At 39.6% G+C, this 25,291-nt stretch overlaps 1 protein-coding gene across 1 annotated transcript in view; it reads left to right on the plus strand.

Annotated features, from left to right (window-relative positions):
- The first annotated feature begins 296 nt into the window (after positions 1-296).
- SLC25A39 (solute carrier family 25 member 39) overlaps positions 297-25,291 on the plus strand; it is a 42,938-nt gene continuing 17,943 nt past the window's right edge. Inside the window, exon 1 of the mRNA XM_072646031.1 lies at positions 297-500. The gene's annotated coding sequence lies outside the window, so the exon portion shown is untranslated. The remainder of the gene's footprint in view (positions 501-25,291) is intronic.

A 25,291-nucleotide genomic window follows, 5' to 3' on the forward strand; every position in this document is an offset into this window, starting at 1 on the left:
CCTTCCAGCCCTCTTCCAGGAAGCCCTCCCTAATTTACATCACCTATTTGCTTCATCCCCAGGCTTTAAGTTCAAACCTTGATTTGTGGAATCAATTCATACTCAGGAGACATTCCATCAATGTTCTCTCCTATTCCACAGATATTCTCAAACCACCTTACAGGAAAGAAGGTGGGGGTTGGACCGAAAGGAAAAAAAAAGGTTCCTCTTCTTCTCTAACTGCCCCCCCCTTCTTCATGCTACCCTCCCCCCACCAAGTATGTAGAATCTGAAAGCATTGTCATCAACTCCAGCTTCTTGGCATCCAAAGAGAACACTAGAACACCAACACCAAGGAGAAAGAGTCCTAATATGGTTACCATGGTGGTAGACCCTGAGAACCTCACACCAGACCAAAGGACAGGACACAGCCCCTTGGGGAAAGACTCGGGCTGATGAGGGCCTTCCCAAAACCTGCCTGCTAAGGTTGAAGTCATATCCAAGTGGAAGGATCCCAACAGGTAAAAGCCAGAGATGATTCCCCCAACCAACCCTGGCTCTTTCCAGTCTCCCCTACAATTCTGCCAGTCTTCTCTCCATTTTGTAATTCCTTCTTCATAGCTCCCACTCCCCTAGAGCCTTATAGAGGCTTCTGCCCTCCTGCAGTTCAAACTGAAGCTTCCCTCCCTTTGGGCCCACCTGGGATATCTAATTATCTGTCCTCAATTCAATTCAACTGAAGTTCATGGGCCTGCTTTGCGTCAGGCTCCATTGGAGGTCTAGGGAGACAGTCTACAGATGACCGAGATAACGTCTGTGACTTCCAGAGGCTCTGGCCTATTCCAGGAGTGAAAAGATCCTGGGCTGACTTTCTCTTTCTCTCAAGCAAGCTCTTCTCCCTCTGCACCAGGCCAGGTTCCCCAAACCAAAGATTTCTATCAACTCCTGTATGCCCCTTCTTTGGTTACAAGAGAGGTACCTCAGTTTGCCCAGTTAATCAGTGACTCACTCCAACTTCCATAGGATCAAAGGCCAAAAGTTTTAGAGCAGTGGAGAGTCTATAACCTCGAGGCCACATGTGGTCTTGAGGCTGCAGGATCCCCACCCCTGGTTTAAAGCTAGAAAGGACCTTGGAGACCATGTGGTCCAACCATCACATTTTACAAAAGAGGAAGATGAGGCCCAGAGAGGGAGAAAAAATGTCTCATAGATAGTAACTAGCAGAGCCAAGATTTAAAACCAGGTCTAAGCATATATGAAACAAAAAAGAAAAATAAAAGAACTTCAGCAAAAGAAGACTTTGTGGCTTACAGTAGAAAGTTGAGATACATTTTGTTTCCAAGTGACTTAGGACCCTGTATTTGTCTCTTCCAGGTGGACCAACCTTTTTCCTTCCTCTCCTTCTAAGAACCATCCCTTTCTCTCCAGATTATCAGCTCCTCTCCTTTCCCTTTTAGTCATTCATCAGGATCGTGGGGCCATGGATGTAGAGGTAGAAGTGTTTTTAGAGTTCATCTCGTACGGGGGTGCTTGACCTTCGTTTGCCATGAACCTCTTTGGCAGTCTGGTAGAGCCTAGGGACCTCAGAATAATGTTATTAAAGGTATAAAATACAAGTGTAATAAAAATGTAAAAGTACATAGGATTACAAAGAAAACAGATGATAGTAAAATACAGTTATCAATTTTTTTAAAAGTTCACAGACTTCATCAGTTTACAGATAAGGAGGCCCAGAGAGGTAAAGTGACTTACCTGAGGTCACACAGGTGTATATGGGAGAGCCTGGATTTGAGCCCAGGCCCTCTTTCCACTGCATCATGCTGCCCTCTTTTTAGAGATGGTCCAATCCAACCCTCGGGAGGAAAGAGTGACCAGTCAGTCACAGAGTCAACAAGTATCCAAGCCCAGAATGGGAATGCCTAAGACCTCGCTCTAACCTCAGCTCGTTCACACCACCTACTTCCCACTTGGCAGCAGGTGGTTAAATTTTGTTTGGCAAGGTCACTTTCCCCGTTCTGGGTGTTTGACTCCCACTCTATATAATGAGAGGGCTGGATGAGGTGGTTTCCAAAGTTCCTTCCAGCTCCAAAGTCTATGGTGCCGAGGATTGTTTTATCTTCCAATCTTATTACTTCTCCTTGTCTGGAGAGCAGGTGCCCCGTCTGATTCAAGGCAAAGGGACAAGAGTATTCAGGATCAGTCAATGAAGTTTTTGAAATCTGTTTTCTTGCAGGAGATCATTCTTTTGCTGTTCTGTCGTTTTCAGTCATGTCAATTTCTCACAATCCTGTTTAGGATTTTCTTGGTAAAGATACTGGACGGGTTTGCCATTTTCTTTTCAAGCTCATTTCACAGATGAGGAAACTGAGGCAGACAGGGCTAAATGATTTGCCTTGGACCACACAGCTAGCAAGTGTCTGAGGCCAGATTTGAACCCAGGAAAATGAGTCTCCCTCACTCCACTGTACCACCTAGCTGCCGCAGGAGACAACTCTTTCATAAAATGAAAATAGTCCTAGAAAGATGGTCCTTTTAGAGGATCACAAGGTCATAGAATTAATTTGGAAAGGACCTCAGAGATCATTATTTCAACCTCTGGTTGATGATGAAATTGAAGCTCTAAAAAAGCATGTGTTCATCCTTCGTTGCCGAAGAAGACCATGCCATCAGAGAAGTAATGACATGACTTGCACTTGACTTTGTTTTGAGCAAGTGAGGGCTGTGCAGGTCACCAGCCTCACTTCTCCTCCAGAGCCATCTGAATCCAGTGACCATCTCCATGACTGGAGATGGCCCAGGATGAGGCAAATGGGTTAAGTGACTTGCCCAAGGTCACACAGCTAGTAAGTGTCAAACGTCTGAGGTGAGATTTGAACTCAGGTCCTCCTGACTCCTGCACTGGTGCTCTATCCACTGCACCACCTAGCTGCCCTCTCTAAAAAAGTAGTCACTTGTTGACAGAATGTAAGGTCCTTATGGGGCAGCTAGGTGGCGCAGTGGAGTCAGGAAGACTCATCTTTCTGAGTTCACTGACTTCAGACACTTCCTAGTAGTGTGACCCTGGGCAAGTCACTTAACCTTTTTTGCCTCACTTTCCTCATCTGTAAAATGATCTGGAAAAGGAAATGGCAAACCACTCCAGTATCCTTGCCAAGGAAACCCCAAATGGGGTCACAAAGAGTCAGACACAACTGAAAACAACTGAACAACTAAAAGTTCCTTGAGGGCACACTGTTTTTGTCTTTGTCAGGTCTCTCTTGATTTCTGCCTTCCCACTCTAAGTTTTATATTTATGTATATACTTTTGCATATTCCGAAACACATGTATGTATGCATACACACATTGTCTTTTATATAATATCTCTCCAGACAGAATATTAGCTCCTTGAGGGCAGAACTTTTTTTTTGGGGGGGGGGGGGGGGTGTCAAGCCTTTCTGAATTCCTAGTCTCCTCCAGATGGAATGCTTTTTTTATTCTTAAATTGTGTTGGCATGGGTGAGTGAGTGAGTGTGGGTGGGTAAGTGGGTGTGGGTGCCTCTCCAGAGAGATTAACTTCTTGAGAACAGGAATTACTTTGTATCCTTAGAACTTAGAACAGTGCCTCTAAAAGAATGGGGGCTTACTAAATTCTTGAGGAATAGCCCAAGGTCATACATGTATGAAGGGATAGAGCTAGGATTCCAATCAGAATCACAGTATTTGAGAGTTATAAGGGATCTCCGAGGTCTTTTGACCCAACTCACACTGAAAGAAATGCATGCCCACTATAATATATGGAAGAAGTCATTCTTTTCTCTTATATTAATAACAAATTAGGATTGAGATTTAGTTTTTTTTTTTTTCAATTTCCTCATTCAGGAAGCCATCCTAGTATGTCTCTAAAAGACATTCTTCTCAATCTTGGGCAGGAACCCACACAACTAGGAGAGCTTACTTCTGATTAAAGTGTAAATAAAATCTAACCTAGGTGCCAGCCCTAAAAACGTTAGGTTCCAGCCCTCAGAAATCCTCAATTGTTCAAAGTGGTCTGGGTGGAGATGGTGTGTGTTTGTCCTTCATTGCCAAAAAAGACCATGCCATCAGAGAAATGATGACATGACTTGCACTTGATTTTGTTTTGAGTGAGGGAGGGCTGTGCAGGTCACCAGCCTCACTTCTCCTCCAGAGCCATTTGAATCCAAGGACCAGACATTCATCAGGATGACTAGAGATGACCCAGGATGAGGCAATTGGGGTTAAGTGACTTGCCCAAGGTCACACAGCTAGTGAGTGTCAAGTGTCTGACCTTTGAACTCAGGTCCTCCTGACTCCTGCACTGGTGCTCTATCGCTGCACCACCTAGCTGCCCCTTTGGTGGAGATGGATCCCTTTATCAAGCAACTGAGTCTCAAGATCTAGTCCTGTTTTGAGAAGGAGGAGCTGCAGACTTTTAGCCCATCTCCTCATTAATAATGTCCGCTCCCTTAATGATTGTTTACCAGTCAGGTTGATCTCTGCCTGTCAGGAGCACCCACTTTTCCAAAGGTTTTTAAGCTTTCGATAATCTCCATGATCTTTGTCTTTGGTTACTCAGAGAGAGACCACTGACCATCAATTTCTTGATTGCTTGCTTGCCTAATAAATAAGTTGATTATCAATTACCCAGAAACACTATCTTCTCACATACTTGACCCATGGTTGTCCAGATTGCTTGAAGATCTCCAAGTAGAGGGAACATGCCACCTGGCAGGGTAATTATGAAGTTTTTAATGATGTCAAACCTAAATTTCTTCTTTGTAAATTCCTTCCCACTGTTCCAAGTTCTGCCTACTAGGGCTAAACAGATTTAGTCTCTCTTTTCACATACTTGCAGACAGCTATCCTGTCATTGATTCCCCACTATTGCCCAGCTCTTTCTTCAGTATCCATCAGTAGAACCTCATATATGGTATGGACTCAAGGCCCTTCACCATGCTGGTTGCCCTCCTCTGGACATTTGCTAGTCCATCACTCTCATTTCCAGTGCCAGAACTGAAAATGATAATACAGCTGAGGTCTGACAAGAATAGAAAAGAACAGAACCATCTCTTCCCTATTCCTGAAAGCTCTATTCCTCTTAATAAACCCTAGATCTTTTTTTTCAGAACAACTGAACAACAGCCATGGAGCTGATTTTTTCATCCCCAAGTACAAGACTTTACACAGGGATCCCTAAGTGAATTTCTTCCAAACTTTTTTTGTTGGTTGATCATTTCAGTCATGTCTGATTCTTCATGACCCCATTTGGGGTTTTCTTGGCAAAGACACTGGAGTAGTGTGCCATTTCCTTCTCCAGCTAATTTTACAGATGAGGAAATTGAGGCAAAAAGGTTAAATGACTTGCCCAGGGTCACACAGCTAATCAGTGTTTGAGGCCAGATTTGAACTCAGAAGATGAATCTTCCCAATTTCAAACCCAGTGTTCTATCCACTGCAACACCTAGCTCTCCCTCTTCTTAAATAGATTCAGTTGGATCCTGTTGGAATCTGGCTCTCAACCACTGTATATCAAACACATGTCTCTTCCAGTTTTGTATCATCTGTAAAGTTGAAGAGCATGCCATCTATATCTTTATCTAAGTCATTGACAATAACATCAAACAGCACCTGACCAAGTGCATATCCCTGGAGCACTTCACTAGAGATCTTCTGCTTTGCCAACATGGAACCATTAGCAACTACTCTTTGATTGAGACCATCCAACCAGTTCTGAATTCCTTTGATTGTTTTATTATATCATCCATTTCTCTTCATCTGCTCCCCAAGAACAGGAAGACGTACTTTGTCAAAAGCTTTGCTAAGACCTACATAAACTATATTCACAGCATCTCCTCCTACCTCCCACCTGGGCTATAGAGCAGTAGGTAGCTTACTCTAGTCTGCCAGATGGTCTCCAGCTTCTTTCTACTCCAGTTCATCCTCCACTCAGTCATAAAAGTGATCTTCTCCAAGTACAGATCTGACACATCACTTCCCTAATTCAATACATTCCAGTGGCATCTATTACTTCCAGGCTCATATCTAAAACCCAGTTTGGATTTTAAAGCCCTTCATAATCTCTGCTGCCTTTTTAGTCTCCTTACGCATACTTTTATGATCCATTGACACTGGCCTCCTTGCTGTTACTCAAACAAGACACACTATTTCCAGATTCTAGGTTTTCACTGACTACCCGCTGAATTTCCCTCCCCATCTCTGCCTCCTGACTTCCCAAAGCTCCCTTCAGGTCTCAGCTCAAATCTTACTTTCCTCAAGAGGCCTTTCCAAGGCTCCCTCACTGTGAGTGCCTTCCCTCTGAGATTACTTCCAGTTTATCATGCTTATATAGTTATTTTTAATACATTTATTAAATTAATCTACGATATTTATTTATTTAACATAACAAATTAATTTAAATTATTGAATTAAAACAAATTTATTATATATTCATGAAATAATTTAATTTTAAAATATAATTTATTAATTTATATCAATTTATGTATTTATTTCTTGTATGTTCATAGTTGTTTACACATTGTTTCCCCCCATTAGACTGGGAGCTTCTTGAGGTCAGGGACCATTTTTGCCTTTCTTTGTATTCCCAGATTAAGTGCTTAACTATCCAGTCAGCCTATTGAAGGGGAAGAAAAGGGAATAAGCTTTCCTACTACGTACCAGATACTGTTGACCTGGCTTGATTAACTGACTCTTTTCCTAGTGTGACAAACCTGTCCTCAGAAAAGGGAATGAGGTTAGTCTAGAATGACCTCTTCCTGATGGTGGGATCATTAATCATCACTTCTCTTTCTATATATTTAGCATTTATCTCATTAATGATCTGTTTGAGAATTTTCCCAGGAATTGAAGTCAGGTTCCCTGGCCTGTAGCTGGTAGACTCTGTTCCCTTCCTTCTTTTGAAAATTGAGGTATTTGCCCTCCTCTAGCCTCATGGCATGGCTCAGGTATTACCAATCAGGTCTCAGTGATCCCACTGGCCAGTTCTTTCAGATCCTGAAGATGTTGTTCATCTGGGCCAGGTGACTTGAATTCACAGGGGCAACTAGATGTTCTCTTGCTACCTCCTTACTTACCTTAGGCATCACTTCCCTAGTTCTGTCATTTCCAGAGTGTGAAGCTCATTCTCATTTTCAGAGAAGATAGAAACAAGGTAAGAAAAAAGCAGTTTTGCCTTTTCTCTTTGTCATGTATCAGCCCTTGCTGTCTCCTCAGATGAAAGTAACCAAGGGGCCTCAAATGTGTTAGTGAAATCATGTGAAGACGTCCCCCAGTGAAATGGGTGGAAGAGAACAGTTTGTTCCAATGTCCAAGCAGGCAGATGGAACAGGTGCTGTGAAGTTCTTGGAGCTTGGGCAGACATGGAAGATGCCAAGACCCATCCATTTCACCGAGGCCATTGCCAGTTATCCTGACTTTGTTCTCGCCACTGGATTCCAAAGACTCTGGAAGAGAGAGTGAGGCCAATGACTTTGTGCAGCTCTGCCTCATTTAAATCCAGTTTATGCTCAGGTCAAAAGTCATCAACCCATCATCCCCTGGTGTCCGCTCAGTATTAGTCAACTACAATTATGCTCAAGTAATAATAAAAAATAATATTTTTTAAGTCTTTGAGTCAGTTCCATATTCATGTCTTAGTCTTGTCCTACAGAGACATAAGTCCAAACATAGAGAGAACACTAGGGTATTTGATGGTCACGGGCATGGAAAAATGGCCTCCTTTTAAAACATGCCACCAATATGTCCAAAAGGCAGCTAGATAGCACAGTGGATAGAAAGCTCGGCCCGGAATCAGGAAGACTTCAGATTTGACTTTGGACACTTACTAGCTGCATGACCCTGGACAAGTCACTTAACCTCTCTTTGCCTCAGTTTCCTCAACTATAAAATGGTGATGATAACAGCATCTGCTTCCCAGGGCTATTGTAAGGATCAAATGAGATAATTTTTGTAAAGCACTTAGTACAGTCCTAGCACATTGTAGGCGCTATAGAAATGCTTATTACCTTGTTTATTCCTTGCCCAAGAACAACAGATATGAAACATATAGAATCTTCTAGAGAGACATTTTAAACCTGAGATGGTTCTGAATGCTATCACTCCAGGACTGAGCATGACTTAAGTAAGTCAAAGAAGGAGTTGTACTAAAGGTGGTACTAATTACTTGATCAATATACATGACACCAAGCTATGTGACTCCACTGAAAACTCCATTAAACTGCTATTTCATCTTGTGGCAACTTTCTCCAATGCTATTAAAATATCATTTGGAAATAAGTGTAGAATTCTTCATGTATATCAAAGAAGACTAGAAACAAAAGGTTTTGAGCTTGAATTGGAAGGCCAAATTGGATCAGTGCATAAAGGTGATATATACAGACAAATATCTCCGTCCTTTCCAGTGAATTGCAAGACTTCCAAAGAGAAAGATTGAGATTATGTGTGTTAAGAGATCAACAAATATCCTAACGTCACAAGTGAAGGGGAAGAATACATTTAAAGCAGTTAACACTTATACAATACCAGGCTTACCATAGAATCTTGGCATGGGTCAGTGGACAACAATGAACTTAGAAGGTGTTCAAACAAAATAAAAACCTGTGCAATGCTATGGAAACACAGGGCTCATGACCTGAAGGAAGTTCTAGATAAGTCTTTGGGGCTCTTAAAAAGGAGCAAGAGGTTTGATGACGTTCTCAGAACACACAATGAATAGGTTAAAGAATTTATAAGATAACTTTTGGACAAATTGACCTCATTTCACAGGAAAATAGGAAAGGCTCAAAACAAGGACAAAACAAGCTGTTGCATTTGTCAGCTAAAAGTGATTTATTTCAAGACTGAACTTAGAAAATGGCTAAGATGGCAAGAGCGGAATCCAAAGTCATTTCATGGGCACCATCTACATGAAAAAGGCAGCTAGGTGGCAGAGTGGATGGAGTGCCACACCTGAAGTCAGGAAGACCTGAGTTCAAATCCAGCCTCAGACACTTACTATGTGACCCCATTCAAGTCATTTAACCCTATCTGACTCATCAGTAAAATCACTTTCCTCATCTGTGGTTCATGGTTGTCCGTTCTCAAAGAGGACCAAAATGATATCACCATGATAAAGTCAAGTGTCAGTGTGTCTGATCGTGGCTGATCAGATCAATATGAGCTCAGAATGCTCTACCACAGATTGGGCACAGATAGTCTGTGTGAATATTTGGGGTGGTTACTCCAAATTTGCGCATCTTATGTTTCCTTTGTGCTGTCTCAATTCTGCTTTGCTTATAGAGCACAGCACCTTTTCTGATGTGGGCACACCATGCTTAGCGTCCTGTGCCAGTGTCTCCCATGTCGCACAATCAAATCCAAAGTTCTTGAGAAAAACCTCGAGAGTGTCCTTGTATCGCTTCTTCTGACCACCATGAGATCACCTGCCCCATGTGAATTCTCCATAAAATAGTCTTTTTGGCAAGAGTACATTTTGCATTCAAACAACATGGCTGAATACTTGGCAGTTCAGTTCGAGCAAGGACTTCAGTGTCTGGTACCTTATCCTGCCAAGTGATCCTCAGAATCTTCCTAAGACAGTTCAAATGGAAGCGATTCAGTTTCTTGGCACGGTACTGGTAGACTGTCCATGTTTCACAAGCATATAACAATGAGGTCAGCACAGCAGCTGTGTAGACCTTCAGTTTGGTAGGCAATCTAATACCTCTTCTCTCCTGAACTTTTCTTTGGAGCCTCCCAAACACTGAGCTAGCTCTGGTAATGCGTGCATCAACCTCATTGTCAATATGTACATCCCTGTAAAGTACACTACCAAGGTAAGTGAAATTATCCACAGCATTCAGAACTTCTCCATTTGTTGTAACCAATGGTTCCACGTATGGATGGTGTGGTGGTGACTAATGGAGCACCTGTGTTTTCTTGGTGTTCATTGTTGGGGCAACATCAGCAAATGAGATGGAGAAGAAAATGGCAAACCACTTTAGTATCTTTGCCAAGAAAACCCCAAATGGGGTCACAAAAAGCCAGATATGATTGAAACAACAACAAATCTACACGAACTCAACCAATAATGTGTGAACAAAAAGGAAAGCATCAAACAAATGGCCTTCATGTAGATCTGTTTATGGAAAAGCAGTATGATAGCCATGGAGGACCGGATCATTGCCTCAGAAATCAGAGAAAGATAATCCCAAAGTAGGCTGAACTTAAATGATCAATGTAGATAATACACAGAAATAACAAGAAACTGTTCAACATATCACGGGGGGTAGGGTGGGGTGCATTCGTCACCAGCCTAGAAGTTTACCATCCTTTATAAATAAATGACAGACCCTGTACTACAAGCACAAACCCCCAAGATATCTTTGAGAATTTAACAAGTGACACGTACTATAAGCAGAGTCACATATTGGACAGAATTACTGGCCACAACTGCCGGGATCTAACACTAATATTTCAATAGATACTGCCATACTGAATGTTTGAAATCTTCAATAATCAAGACAAAATACACATTTTAAACAAAGAACAATCAACAAACTTTCCTGTGCTTACTGGGAAAAGCTTTAGATTCCCATGAAGAAATTCAGAGGGAAAAAGGATCACTTAGCAGGGTGTTTGGCCCATAGAGACCTCTTAATAAATGCTTGTTGACTTAAGGAAAGGGGTACAGAATTACCCTTGGTGTTCACAAGGGATGAGGAGAAAGGAATGTTTCACTAAAAAAGTGAGGTTTCCAGAATTTGGGGTTTTTTTTAAAGCCATTTCTTGTAAAACAGATGAACAGAAATTATTTCCATATTCCTGTGAATGGGCTGCCACAGGTAAGATGTATTTCTCATGTAACTTTTCCATATATTCACGAGCTGATTGAATGTGAGGAGGCATTGATAGAATTGAAGGAATCTTGCCCACTATTCTTAAAGGAAGACTTTGGTTTCTGCTTGGAGGGGTAGCCTGGTGACTTGGTCAATCAAGCAATAATGATGTAACTGAGCACCAGGTAAATAGGGAGGCTCTAGGAGTTCAAAGGCAAGACCAAGCAACCCCTACTCATAAGGAGCTTATGAGAGACAATTTGTACACATATATATGTATATGTATAGCAAAGGTTTTATGTAGGAAATGGCATCCAAGCTGGGCTTTGAAGAAAACTAGTGATTCTAAAAGACAGTACAAATATTATCTCATTATATCCTCACAATTTTTATCATCATTTCACAGATGAGGAAACTGAGGCAGAGAGCAGCTAAGTGACTTGCTCAGGATCACATTGCTAGTAAGCCGCCTTGGAACTCAGGTGTTCCTGAATCCAAGCCCAGTGCTCTGTGCACTATGGCGCCACCTAGCTGCCTCTGAAAGTGTTGTACTCTTAGCAAAAACAGATGAGCAGTTCACAGAAATGCAGGCAAAACTGACAAGATTTGGCAATTTTAATGGATTCATGGGGTGAGGGAGAATGAGGTCTTGAGGATGATTCTGAAATTGCAAACGTAGTAAGGTAAACTCAGGGGTACCTTCTGTGAGGGCAAGCAAAGTAGATCTTTTGCTGTTTTTGTTTATATCAAGAAGTATAATGCCTCTGAATAATACAGTTAAGGAGGATCTTTCCCACTCATTGCTGGGCCTAGGAAGATTTGTAGGAAGGTCCATACTTTTCTCTAATGAGGCTCTGGTTCTTAAGGGATGTGATGCCCTCTGGCTCTAAAACATGTATCAAGACTCTGAGGTGTGGTTTTACTTTGGGGTTTAGAAGGTTTGTGTGCCAGATGAGACTCTGGGAAGCTGCTAAGCAGCCCCCTGGCTTTGAAAACCCAGATGTTGGTGCTTCCCCTTCTGGTAAAGATGTATGTATGTTAATGGTCAGACATTTGGAGGCATGTCTGTTGACTTTTGATTCATCTGTATTTCCTCTGAAGGTGAGGGTGCTGATTTTTTTCCCCTGAACTAACTGAATGATACACATGCTTGATTAAAGGAGATTGTTAACCCCTCAAAAGCTGCCTTTCCTTTTATGAATGCAGATCTAAGAACCTGTTCTAGTAGGGCCCCTTGCGTATATCAAAGTGCTTACTGATACACCTTCAACAAAAATAGAAAAGTCTGTAAGAGAGATGAGTTTGGGAGGAAAGATGATGAATTGTGTTTTATAAATTGAATTTGAAATGCCTATAGGAAATAGGTAATAGCTAGCATTTAAATAGAATTTACATTGTGCTAAGCTCTTTACAGTTATTATCTGCTTTGATCCTCACTATAATTCTGGGAAGTAGGTGCTATTATTTTCCCCATTTTACACATGAGGAAACTGAGGCAGATAGCGATTAAGTGACTTGCCCAGGGTCACACAGCTAGTAAGAGTTCAGATTTGAACTCAGGTCTTCCTGACTCTAGGCCCAGTGTTCTATCCACTACAACATCTAGCTATTTGTAAGACATCCACTTAAAATTTTCCAATAGGCAGTTTGTGGTGCTGGACTAAAATTTGACAGAGAGCAGGCCTGGATATAGAAATCGGGCAGTCATTTATCAGATACAAAAATTGGAGGAAAGTTGATGAGGTCACAAGCTGAGAGAATATAGAGAAAAAAAGAAGAGGATACACGATAGAGCCTTGGGATTACATTCGTAGTTAGGGGATGTGATATGGATCCATCAATGAAACTGAGAAGTGATCATCTAGGCATAAGGAAAATCAAGGGAAAGTATAGCAGAGTATTCCAGAGGAAAGGAGAGTGGACATTGATACCAAATATGCTGAGGGATTAAAAAGGATGAAGAGTAAAAAAATGGCAATTTAAAAAAATCACTGATAAAAGAATAGATTCAGTTGAGTGAGAATTCAAGGTGTGGCACCCACAGAACCCCTGAACTCTGTGGGCTGGTTCACTCACTCCAACTGGCTTTCATATTGGCAGGTCTGGGTTTTTGTTTGGCTTTGTTTTGTTTCCCCAGAATTAGTGACCAGTTAACTCAAACTCTCAAGGTAATATACTACTCAACATTCTACTCCAGCTTCTAAGCCCTAACCAGTGTGCATCCCATTTATAGAAAATTAACAAAATGACAACATTAACTCTGAAACATTAAAAAAAATTTACTCAAGAAGAAGGCAAAAACAAGAATCATGAAACATAGCCATGGGGAGACAAGGAGGTGTTAGGGAATCCCATAAGCCTCTCCCTCATTTCCTCTAGCTAAAGTGTCCTAGGGTCCTCTTAAAATGTTTTTAAATAAATAAAATGCATGGGATTATAAATTAAGTCAATTACATTGAAATACAATTATTAAAAAACTGAAAAAAACCAAGCTCATAGATCCCAAGTTAATAATCCATATGTTAGGTGTTTTGAGAGATGGAGATGTGGGGTCAAAGTATCTTGCCTATACAGTTACTGAACCTTTAGAGTACCTGTCTATGGGGCAGACATCTGCTGGAGCCAAAGGAGGCTAGCAATGGGATCAGGAAGGGTGGAGGAATGTAGAGTTAAAATAGGTGTAGGGAGTGATTTAATTGTTTTGAAGACATACCCACAATGGACCATTTTGAGGAGGGTGGTATCACTATGATTGGTTGTTCACAGACTATTTCAGGTCATGCTTGAATTTTCCTGTACCCTACTTTGATGAGTACTGATTCATAGGTCTTCAAACTAAGGTCCACAGAGACCCATGGGAAGATCCTCTGAAGAATAAGATTTCCCTTTTCCTAACTAAATATAAGATGGGTGTGCTACAGAGGTAAGAACAAGAAGACATGGGGTGGTGGTGAAGGAAAAAGGAAAGAGAAGTGTCCAAAGCTAGCCTCTTTCCCTTCTACATCCAGGTAATGATGATGGGGGCTGTGGCCAGAGTACTTCTACCTACCAAAGACACCTTTAATATGAGCCAACATTTTAAACACTCCCGCCTGCCTGAATTCTAAAAAAGGAAGTAAATTTCATAATATAGCTTCTTTTTCATTATCCAGAATTATTTTCAACACCCCGGGCTTCTGTGATTCTTATCGTTATACTTGAATTTCGTGTATATGTGTATATATATATATATATATATATATATATATGTGTGTGTGTGTGTGTGTGTGTGTATATATATGTATATATATATATACACACACATGTATATATATTTATATAGAGATATATACACACGTATATATATTTACATACACACACACAAACACACACACACACATGCATGTGTGTGTATGTGTATTAAAACCTGCTATTTTCAATTCAGGTCCCAGCACAGGGGGCAGCTAGGTGGTACACTGGATAGAGTACCAGGCGGAGAGTCAGGAAGACACACCTTCATGAGTTCAAATCCAGCCTCAGACACTTACTAGCTGTGTGATATTGGGCAAGTCTCTTAACCCTATTTACCTCAGTTTCCTCATCTATAAAATAAGCTGGAGAAGGAAATGTCAAACCACTCCAGTATCTTTGCCAAGAAAACCCCTAATGGGGTTACAAAGAGCTGGATGTGACTGAAGTGACTGAACAACCCAGCTTATTGTCCATCTTCAATATTTGTGCAAGATATATGTATTAATGGATAAGATCCGTGTGTTGTCCAACCAATTTCATAATCTGAATGAGAGGCAGTTCTTGCCTATTTAGTTTTTTATATGTGGAAAGCTATGAAGGATTCTTTAGAGTAATTATTGATCTAATTCAGAAGATTCTGCAGTGGTCTAGGGTTTGATACAACCAGCATGATACCATTTACAAACAGGAGCATCTGGAGAACCTCAGCATCTTTATGGAATCCCTCTTCCTTATAAGTATTCTCCGTGAAGATCATCAACACATTTGGTGAACCTACATCTTCCTGCTTCAAGATTCTATTGATATTGATAATCAGAGGGTTGTTGAACAATATCTTTACATCTTGCAAAAACAGAAGAGAACAGTAGGAGAGCAGCTGCATTGCCATTGAGAAATTGTACAATGCTAATAATAAATTAGAGATCTATCATTTTAACAATATTCTTCTGACAATGTTGAATGGCTTCCAGTCATGGAATACTACAGTCACTGAATAATTAAGCTGAAGATCACCCAAAGGGCAATGAATAAATAAGTAGTGGGTGTGAGGAGACTACAATATATTGCCAATTAAAAATTGTATCAGACAAGCTAAATGATGTCATCAACGAGTCATGGCTGGAGACAAAAGTGCGCTGGCTGTGTGATTGAAAACTGATGGATGACTGGAATGCTCTGCTGGTGTGCATATGATGTCAAGAGATCTTGAGGAAAGAGCAACCCTGAAAATGGACCTCCCTGACCAGTGGACAGGGACAAAATTCACACAGGATGGAGGCAGAGCCAAGGTGGTGGAGCAGAAAGACCGATCTGCTCTAGCACTCCCTCCACAGCCCATAAAATACCTGTAAAAAATTACTCTAAACAAATTCTAGAGCAGCAGAAGCCACAAAATGACAAAGTGAAACAGATTTCAAACCCAAGGTAGCCTGGAAAGTGGATAAGAAAGGTCTATCCCATGGGGCTCAGAGCAGAGTGCAGCCCAGCCTTGTTGTATGGCACTACGCGGACAAGACTGGAATAGGCTTCAGGGTGCAGAATCATAGGTAGCAACTGCAGTTCCCAGATTTCTCAACCCACAAATGCCAAAGGCCTCTTCAAAGGTCAATTAGAAAGATCTTTCACCTGGGTGAGAGGGAGGTCTGGTCTCAGCTCCAGCCCCAGGGTGACAGCAGCCACTGCAGCAGCAACATCCACTTTTGGAGTCAGAGGCCTAAAGATCCTGGGGGACTCGAGCACCTGATCTGGGTCTCAGCCCTGAGTGGTGGTCCTGGGATGAGGAAGAAGACTGGTATGATGGAGCTGGTGGTGACTGTGGAGAGGGAATCCTACTCACAGATCCAGGGCAGAAAAGAGTGCTTGTGGTTGCTCCCAGACTAGAGCGCAGGCCAGGAGAGGAGTAAACTCCTCTCCCTTGACTGTGTCACCTTGGAGGAACTGACAACTTACGGGTTCCAAGAGTATACCCTCCACTTGCCAAAGGACTCAAAAATCAAGTAACTTGTTGGGAAAATGCCCAAAAAGGGGGGAAAAAATAAGACTATAAAAGATTACTTTCTTGGTAAACAGGCATTTTCTTCCATCCTTTTGGATGAGGAAGAACAAAGCATACTATCAGAGGAAGATATAAAAGTCAAGGCTTCTACATCCAAAACCTCCAAAAAAAAAATATGCAAAGGTCTCAGGCTGTGGAAGAGCTCAAAAAGAATTTTGAAAATCAAGTAAGAGAGGTGGAGGAAAAATTGGGAAGAGAAATGAGGAGTGATGCAAGAAAATCATGAAAAGCAAGTCAACAGTTTGCTAAAGGAGACCCAAAAAAATGCTGAAGAAAATAACGCCTTTAAAAATAGACTAACCTAAATGGCAAAAGAGGTCCCAAAAGCCAATGAGGAGAAGAATGCTTTAAGAAGCAGAACTGGCCACAGGAAAAGGAGGTTCAAAAGCTCACTGAAGAAAATTGTTCTTTAAAAATTAGAATGGAGCAGATGGAAGCTAATGACTTTATGAGAAACCAAGAAATTACAAAACAAAATCAAAAGAATGAAAAAACAGAAGACAATGTGAAATATCTCACTGGAAAAACAACTGACCTGGAAAACAGTTCCAGGAGAGATAATTAAAAAATTTTTGGTCTACCTGAAAACCATGATCAAAAAAAGTGCCTAGACATCTTCTTCCAAGAATTTATCAAGGAAAACTGCCCTGATATTCTAGAAACAGAGGGTAAAATAGAAATGGAAAGAATTCACTGATCATCTCCTGAAAGAGATCCCCAAAGGAAAACTCCTAGGAATATTGTAGCCAAATTCCAGAGTTCCCAGATCAAGGAGAAAATATTACAAGCAGTCAGAAAGAAACAATTCAAGTGTTGTGGAAATACAATCAGGATAATACAGGATTTAGCAACTTCTACACTAAGGGATTGGAGGATCTGGAATATAATATTCCAGAGGTCAAAGGAGATAGGATTAAAACCAAGAATCATCTACCCAGAAAAACTGAGTATAGTACTTCAGGAAAAAAATGGAATTTCAATGAAATAGAGGACTTCCAAGCATTCTTGTTGAAAAGACCAGAGCTGAATAGAAAATTTGACTTTCAAATACAAGAATCAAGAGAAACATGACAAGGTAAGCAGGAAAGAGAGGCCTTAAGGAACTCATTAAAGTTGAACTGTTTACCTTCCTACATGAAAAGATGTTATTTGTAACTCATGAGACCTTTTTCAGTATTAGGGTAGTTAAACCTATATCTATATCTATAGATATAGATATAGGTATGTATGGATATGTATGTATGTGTATATTATATATGTGTAGGTATGTATATGTTCATAGGTATATGTGTATGTATATATATGGTGAGCTGAAAGGGTGAGCTGAATATGAAGGGAGAATACCTAAAAAATAAAATAAAATTTGCTGTTGAATGGAATGTATTAGGAGTAAGAGAAAGGGAGAGGTAGAATGTAGCAAATCACCTCACATAAAAGAGGGAAGAAAGCTTTTACAATGGAGGGGAAAAGAGAAGATGGAAGGAAATGATTGAGACTACTCTCATGGGATTTGGCTTAAGGAGGGAATAATACACATTTAGTTGGATATGGAAATCTATTTTACCCTGCAGGAAGGCAAGGAGGAAGGGATAGGAGAGGGAAGACAATAGAAGGGGCAGCAATTTGGGGAAAGGGATAATAGTGTTTACAGAAGTAAACGCTATTGTGGGACGACAGGTCAAGGGAGAGAATGGAATAAATGAAGGGCAGGATAGGACAGACGGCAATGTGGTTAGTCTTTTACAATGTAACAATTATGGAAGTGCTTTGCATTGTTGCAGATGTATGACCTATATTGAATTGCTTGTTTTCTCAATGAGGGTGAATGGAGAGGGAGAGAGAGAATATGAAACTCAAAGTTTTAAGAACAAATGTTAAAAATTGTTTTAGCATGTAACTGGAAATTAAGCTATACAGGCAATGGTGTATAGAAATCTGTTTTGCCCTACAGGAAAATAGAGGGGAAGGGAGATGAAAGAAGGGTGGATAATAGAAGGGAAGACAGAATGGAGGAAGGGGTGGATGGGGTGCATGCTGTCCTGGGGTGGGGCTGGGATGAAATGGGGAGAAAATCTTGAATTCAAATTCTTGTGGAAGTGAATGTTAAGAACTGAAAAATAAATAAACTGTATATTTAAAAAAAAGAATTCACACAGGATGGAAAGTTGTAGACAGGTGGTGATAGGGCAAGTACCCATATTAGTAAGAGCATTGATCCATCCTTTGTCATTTCCTTTTAATCCTTGGAGTAGAAATGTTCCATTGATATCTGACTTGGGATAAATTTTCAAAATCGTTGGGTGACATTAATCGGATCCAACTTTTCATTCTATTTTACATTTACTTATCAAAAGTTTATTATTTTTAACATTCTTTTCTTTTTAAATTTTGAGTTTCAAGTTCCTCCTCTCCTACCCCCTCCCACACCCACTGAGTTATACATGTGAAATCATGCAAAACATATTTCCGTATTTACCGTATTTTTTTTTCAAAGCAAGAAAAATGAAGAGAGAAAACTATACTTCAGTTTGCACTCAGAGCTCATCAGTTCCTTATCTAGAGATGGATAGCATTTTTTCATTATAAGTCCTTTGGATTTGGTCTTGGATCATTGTATTGATCAGAGTAGTTAAGTCTTTCATAGCTGATCATAGTTACATTGCTGTTACTGTAAACTATGATTTCCCAGTTTTTCTCACTTTACTTTGCATTAGTAAAATGCAAAAAAAAACTATATAGTTTTTCCCATGTTTTTCTAAAACCATTCCTCTCATCATTTCTTATAGTACAATAGTATTCCATCACAATTATATGCCACAACTTGTTCAGCCATTCCCCAATTGACAGGATCTGCCCTCAATTTCCAATTCTTTACTACCACAAAAAGAGCTGCTACAAATATTTTTGTTCATGTGGATCCTTTTCCTTTTTGCTCTTCTTAGAATACAGTCCTAGTAGTGGTATTGCTGGGTCAAAGGGTATGTATAATTTGATTGCCCTTTGTGCATAGTTCCAAAATGATCTTCAAGTAGTTAGACCACTTCACTACTCTACCAGCAGTTTGTTAATGTACCTGTTTTCCCCTCATCCCCTCCAGCATTTGTTATTTCTGATAGGTGTAAGGTGGTACCTCAGAGTAGTTTTAATTTTAATTTCTCTAATCAATAGTGATTTAGAACATTTTTTCCATCTGACTATAGATAGCTTTGATTTCTTCTTATGAAAATTATCTTTGATCATTTATCAATTAGGGAATAGCTCTTATTTTTGATTAGATTTGTTTCTGCTTTTACTTTGTCTGAGATCATGATTGCTACCTTATCTTTTTAACTTCAGCTGAAGTATAATAAGTTTTGCTCCAGCCCTTTATTTTCTAAACTGACTGTTTTTCTGTTTCCAGTGTGTCTTTTGTACACAATATATTGTTGGATTCTGGTTTCTAATCCATTTTGCTATCTACTTCCATTTTATGACTGAGTTTATCCCCTTTAGACTCACAGTTATGATCATTAACTGTGTATTTCCCTCTATTCCATTTTCTTCTATTTATCCTTCTCTCTCATTTTATCCTGTCCCTCCTCAAAAGTCTGTTTTGCTTCTGATCACTGCCTCCTAGGTAGGCCCTGCCCTCCTTCATATCATTCTCCCTCACTCCATGTCTGTTATCTCCTTTCCTTCCCCTTTCCCTGCTGGGTTAGTCACATAAATATGTGTATACTTCCCTCTTTGAACCAAGTCTGATGACAGTGAAGTTCTGACATTGCCTGCCACCCTCCTCCTCCCATTTTCCCCTCTATTTATGAAAACTCCCTATAACTGCTCTAATAATGATAGGAGTTACATGGATCATCTTCCCTTATAAGAAGGTAAACAGTTTAACTTTATTGATCCCCTTATGGTTACTCTTTCATGTTTATATTTTTATGCTTCTCTTGAGTCTTGTGTTTGAATGTCAAATTTTCTATTAAGTTCTGGTCATTTCTTCAGGAATGCTTGAAAGTCCTCTGTTTCATTAAATATCTATTTTCCCCCATGAAGGATTACACTCAGTTTTTCTGTATAGGTTATTTTTGGTTACCTTCTGGAATATCATATTCCAATTCCTTTATTATGGAAGCCACTAAATCTTGTGTGATCCTGACTGTGACTCCATTAATTTTAAATTGTGCCTTTCTGGCTACATGAAGTATTTTCTCTTTGACCTAGAAGTTCTGGAATTTGTCTATAATATTCTTGGGAGTTTTCATTTTGATATTCTTTCAGTTTCAATTTTATCCTCTGAATCTAAGATATCAGGACAGTTTTTCTTGATAATTTCTTGAAATATGATGTGTTGGCTCTTTGATCATGGCTTTCAGTCCAATAATTCTTAAATTAGCTCTCCCTGATCTATTTTTACAAGTCACTTGTTTTTCCAGTGAGATATTTCACATTTTCGTTTTTCCTCATTCTTTGACTTTTTAAAAATTGTTTCTTGATGTCTCATGGAGTTATTACACTTACCAATTCTAATTTTTAGACAATTATTTTCTTCAGTGAAATTTTGTGCCTCTTTTTCCATTTGTCCAATTTTGGAGGGGAATATTAGGATTGCTAAGCAGGATTGACTGCCTCTAATCTGATATCATCCAACTTCTCATTTTATAGAAGCAGAAACTGAAATCTCTGGAGTAGAAGCTATTTGCCCAGAGTCATACATTGAGTTAGCTGAGCTGAGATATGAATCCCTTTTGTGACACTCCTCTCTTCTGATTCTCCTCCTACCTTTTGTACTGTTCCTTCTGCCTTGTTTACTGGAGCATCATCCAGATCCTGCCCCTTAACTATGGATGCTCCCCAAGGCTCTGCCCTGGGACTTCTCTCTCTACATTGTCTCACCTCATCAACTCCCATGGGCTTAATTATCTCATTTGAGTTCTAGTACTGTGTCACCCACTAACTTTGGAACGTTTTGTCATTTGGAGAAAGATGGAGAAGCCCCAAGCTCTATAACAAGGCTTAACCCCTTTCCTGATTAATACAAATTCCACAATAAATATACATAGAGAACAGCAAAGGAAACCCACTTATCCAAAACACAGCAAAACCAAAATCAGAGAAAGTATACATGAGAACATATACCAGACAATACAAAGTACAGGAGCACTTCCATTGGGTGTGAGGTAACTCAACTTAACCGAGAGAGGGTCCTGGACCTCAACCAAGGGTAAACTTCCCAAAGTCTCCAGAATAGCAAGCTGGAGACAGGAACATGATAGAGACTGCCAGCTCCTCTCATGTCTTCTCAGAGTCTTTTCCTTCAGCAGCCTAAAGTGGGCTTGGCCTCCTCCATCCTCTCTCTTGAAACTGAAAGCCAAACAGATTCTCAAAGAAGACTCTTTATTGGAGAACACCAAAAGGCAACTAGTTAATAACCAAAGCCCTTCCCAATTCTGTCCTCATACAAGGCAGGCCTTCATCTTCACCAATAAAGAGAGAGCCCCATACTAATGAGACTTGGAATAGGGATTACATAACATTAGTATCGTCTTTGACTCCTCACTCTCCTTAACCCCACATAATCAATTGCTGAATCTTACAGTTTCTACTTTCACAACACTTCTTTAATCCATTCCCCTTCTGTCTATTCACGAAATCACTGCCTTCAGTTACTCAGGCCCTCATCCCCACTCACGTAAATTATTGCAATAGTTTCCTCATAAGTACCTGCCTCACATGTCTCCTCAATCTAGTCTTTCCTCCACACAGCTGTCAAAATTATTTTCTTTATTCACAGATCCGATTTGTGCCTCCCCTACTGAATAAATTCCATTGGTTTCCCATTATTGTCTTGAAAATAAAATAAAAACTCCTTTGGCTTTTAAAGTCTTCCAAATCCAGGCCCAACTTACCTTTCAGCTTAATTACTCCCCTTCCCAAACTCTGTAGTCTAGCCAAACTCTCTGTTCCTCACACACAACACTCAGTTTCTGACTTCTTTCTGCCTTTGCATTGCCCCATTTCTGGAATTTATTCCCTGTTCACTTTGGTTTTATAGGATCTCTCTCTTCTTTCTATACTCAACTCAAATATCGCTTTTTTTCATGACACATGTCCTGATTCCCCCAAATGCTAGGGTCCTCCCTTCCAAACCATTTTGTATTTAATTGCCTTGTATTTATTCTGTTCATATTGCTGTTTTATATGTACATATAATATATTGTGTATATGTGTATGTGTGTATGCATGCACATATATACATACACACATATATGTATATATAATGGGCATGTGTGTATATGTATGTATGTATACACACATATACATACATACACACACACATATATATGTGTATATAACCCCATATATAATAAGAAATGGGGGAAAGCACTGAGAGAAGGAACATAGAAGTTCCACAGAACATTGCTGGGGGTTACCTAAATGACTCTCTCATCTCTATCAAAATGTCTCATCTATTGGTGTAGGGGGAAATGTCTTTGATTTTCAGAGTTCCTATTCTTTCCCTGCTTTTTATTTCTCATGCTTATCACTTCAGGCTTGCTAAGGAAAACTATGGCAGGCAGCACCCTCCAGAGGGATGAGGGGCGGGGTGCTCATTACGTGGTCATTTCCTCACTCTCCCACTGGGTGAGTAATGTGAGGCACCTAGCACTTTTTTCAAACCAACACTTTCTCTCACCTCTAACATTGCAAGTAACATTAAACACAGGATAAGGGTTAGTGGCTACTGATATATGTTTCTTATATGATAATGGTAATAAAGAGGAGAAAGAAAGAACAGGAAATAATACAGTATTATAGTAATATTCTATATTACTATATATAGTAACATACTATATTTAGCAATACAATATCGTACTATATTATAAAATAATGTAGTAATGTAGAAATAAAATAGTATGTGGATCTAACAACAGCCAGTTTCTGATTGCAAGGAGACTCCTGCTTTAATGGAGAGAGGCCAATTAATACAGCCCTGAAAAGGAGGATGGATGTCTCTGAGGAGCATCCTAGCCAGACCCGATCTGTTCAGCACAGTAGTACCTCATCGTTCTTGGCCAATGGCCAAAGGTCTCAGTCTTTCTCTTGACTTACTGTCTACTGCGTAGCAACACCTGCTGCAGCTGCAGGCTAGCAGCTCAGCCTACTCTCTCAAAGAAAGAGCTGGGGGAAGGGCAAGCCTCTAGGCAAATGATTTCAAAAGGGAGGTGGCCCAAACCCCCCAAATCTGCCTCCCCATTCTTCCTTGTCTTCTGGCATCTTTTCCTTAGAAATCTTCAGAAACAATCCCAGAGATTTTCATATAGACCAAATGGAATTTTTGCATCATAAAAGGAGATTAGAAAGGTTCCTCCTTTTCCTATAATTATAAATGAATTTATATAATGTTAGAATTTATTATTCTTTGAATGTTTAATAGAATTCACTTGTAAATCCATCTGCCCCCAGAGTTTTGTTCTTTGTGAGTTCTTTTGTGGCTTGGTCAATTTCTTTACCTGATATTAGGTTATCTAAATCATCTGTTTCCTCTTTTGTTAATCTATTTCATGTTTTTAAAGTATTCATCCATTTCCTCTAAGTTATCAGTTTTATTAGCATATAATTGTGCAAAATAATTTATGATTTCCTTTAATTCCTTTTCAGTTGTTGTGAATTCTCCTTTTACATTTTTTATATGAACATTTTGGTTTTCCTCTATCTTTTTAATCAGATTAGGTGCTCATCTATTTTATTGGTAGGTTTTTAAAAAAGAGTTCTTAGTTTTATTTATGAATTAATTTTTCTTTTGATTCTACTAGGTTCTTTAATTTGCAGAACTTCAATTTTGTTAGTTGAGGGTTTTGATTTGTTGTCATTTAATTTTTTTAGTTGCGTGCCTAATTTACTGATTTGTTCTCTCTCTCTCCCATGGAAGATTTAGAGATGCATTTTCGCCCTTAGAACTGCTTTAGCTACATTAAATGTTGACTCATTATTCTCATTTTTGGATAAAATTTTCTATTATGTCTGTAATGAATTTTTTGACCCACAAGTTCTTTAGAGTTGTTATTTAGTTGACAATTATATTTTTAGTTCTTTCTTCAAGCCCTTTATTGAATACGGTTTTTGTTGCATTGTAATCCATAAATAATACGTTCAATATTTCTGCTTTTTTGCATATTTGGTAAGAACTTTATGCCCCAATACATGTGCATTTTTATAAAGTTGCTGGTTGTTATCCTTTGTTCTCAAAGAGAACCAAAATGATATCACTACACTAGAGTCAAATTTCAGTGTGCCCAACTGTGGCTGATCAGATCAATATGAGATCGCAATGTTCTACCACAGATCAGGCACAAATAGTCCATGTGAACATTTGGGGTGGATTCTCTAAATCTGAGCATCTTGCATTTCTTTTGAGTTATTTCAATTCTGCTTTGCTCACAGAGCACAGCACCTTTTCTGATGTGGGCATGCCATGCTGAATGGTCTCATGACAGTGTCTTCCATGTCACACGCATATGTTCAAAGTTCTTAAGAGAGACCTTGAAAGTGTCCTTGTATTGCTGCTTCTGACCACCATGTGAATGCTTGCCCTATGTGAGTTCTCCATAAAATAGTGTTTTTGGCATACATACATTTTGCATTCAAACAACATGGCCAGTCCATCAGAGTTGCACTAGCTGAAGTAGAGTCTGAATGTTTGGCAGTTTAGTTCAAGAAAGGACTTCATTGTTTGCTATCTTATCTTGCCAAGTGATTTTCAGATTCTTCCTAAGACAATGCAAATGGAAGTGATTCAGTTTCCTGGCATGGTGCTGGTAGACTGTCCAGATTTTACAAGCATACAGCAATGAGGTCAGCACGACTCTGTAGACCTTCATGTTGGTAGTCAGTCTAATACATCTTTTCTCCCATACTTTCCTTCAGAACCTCCCAAACACCAAGCTAGAAATATGTAAATTATTTTCCATTTCCTTTCAATAATTACCAGCAATCTATTGTCCTTAATTTAAAGTTCTATTCAGGTCCATAACTTTTATCTTTCTTATCTTCTGATTATATTTATCTAGGACTGAAAGGGGTATATTGAGGTCCCCCATTATTTTAGCTTTACTTTATTTCTCCAGTTTGATAAATTTTTCCATTAAATATTGAGATGATATGCTATTTGATACATATATATATACTAAGTATTGACATTGATTCATTATT

The sequence above is a fragment of the Notamacropus eugenii genome, chromosome 2 (assembly GCF_028372415.1).
Source record: "Notamacropus eugenii isolate mMacEug1 chromosome 2, mMacEug1.pri_v2, whole genome shotgun sequence".
Lineage (NCBI taxonomy): Eukaryota > Metazoa > Chordata > Mammalia > Diprotodontia > Macropodidae > Notamacropus > Notamacropus eugenii.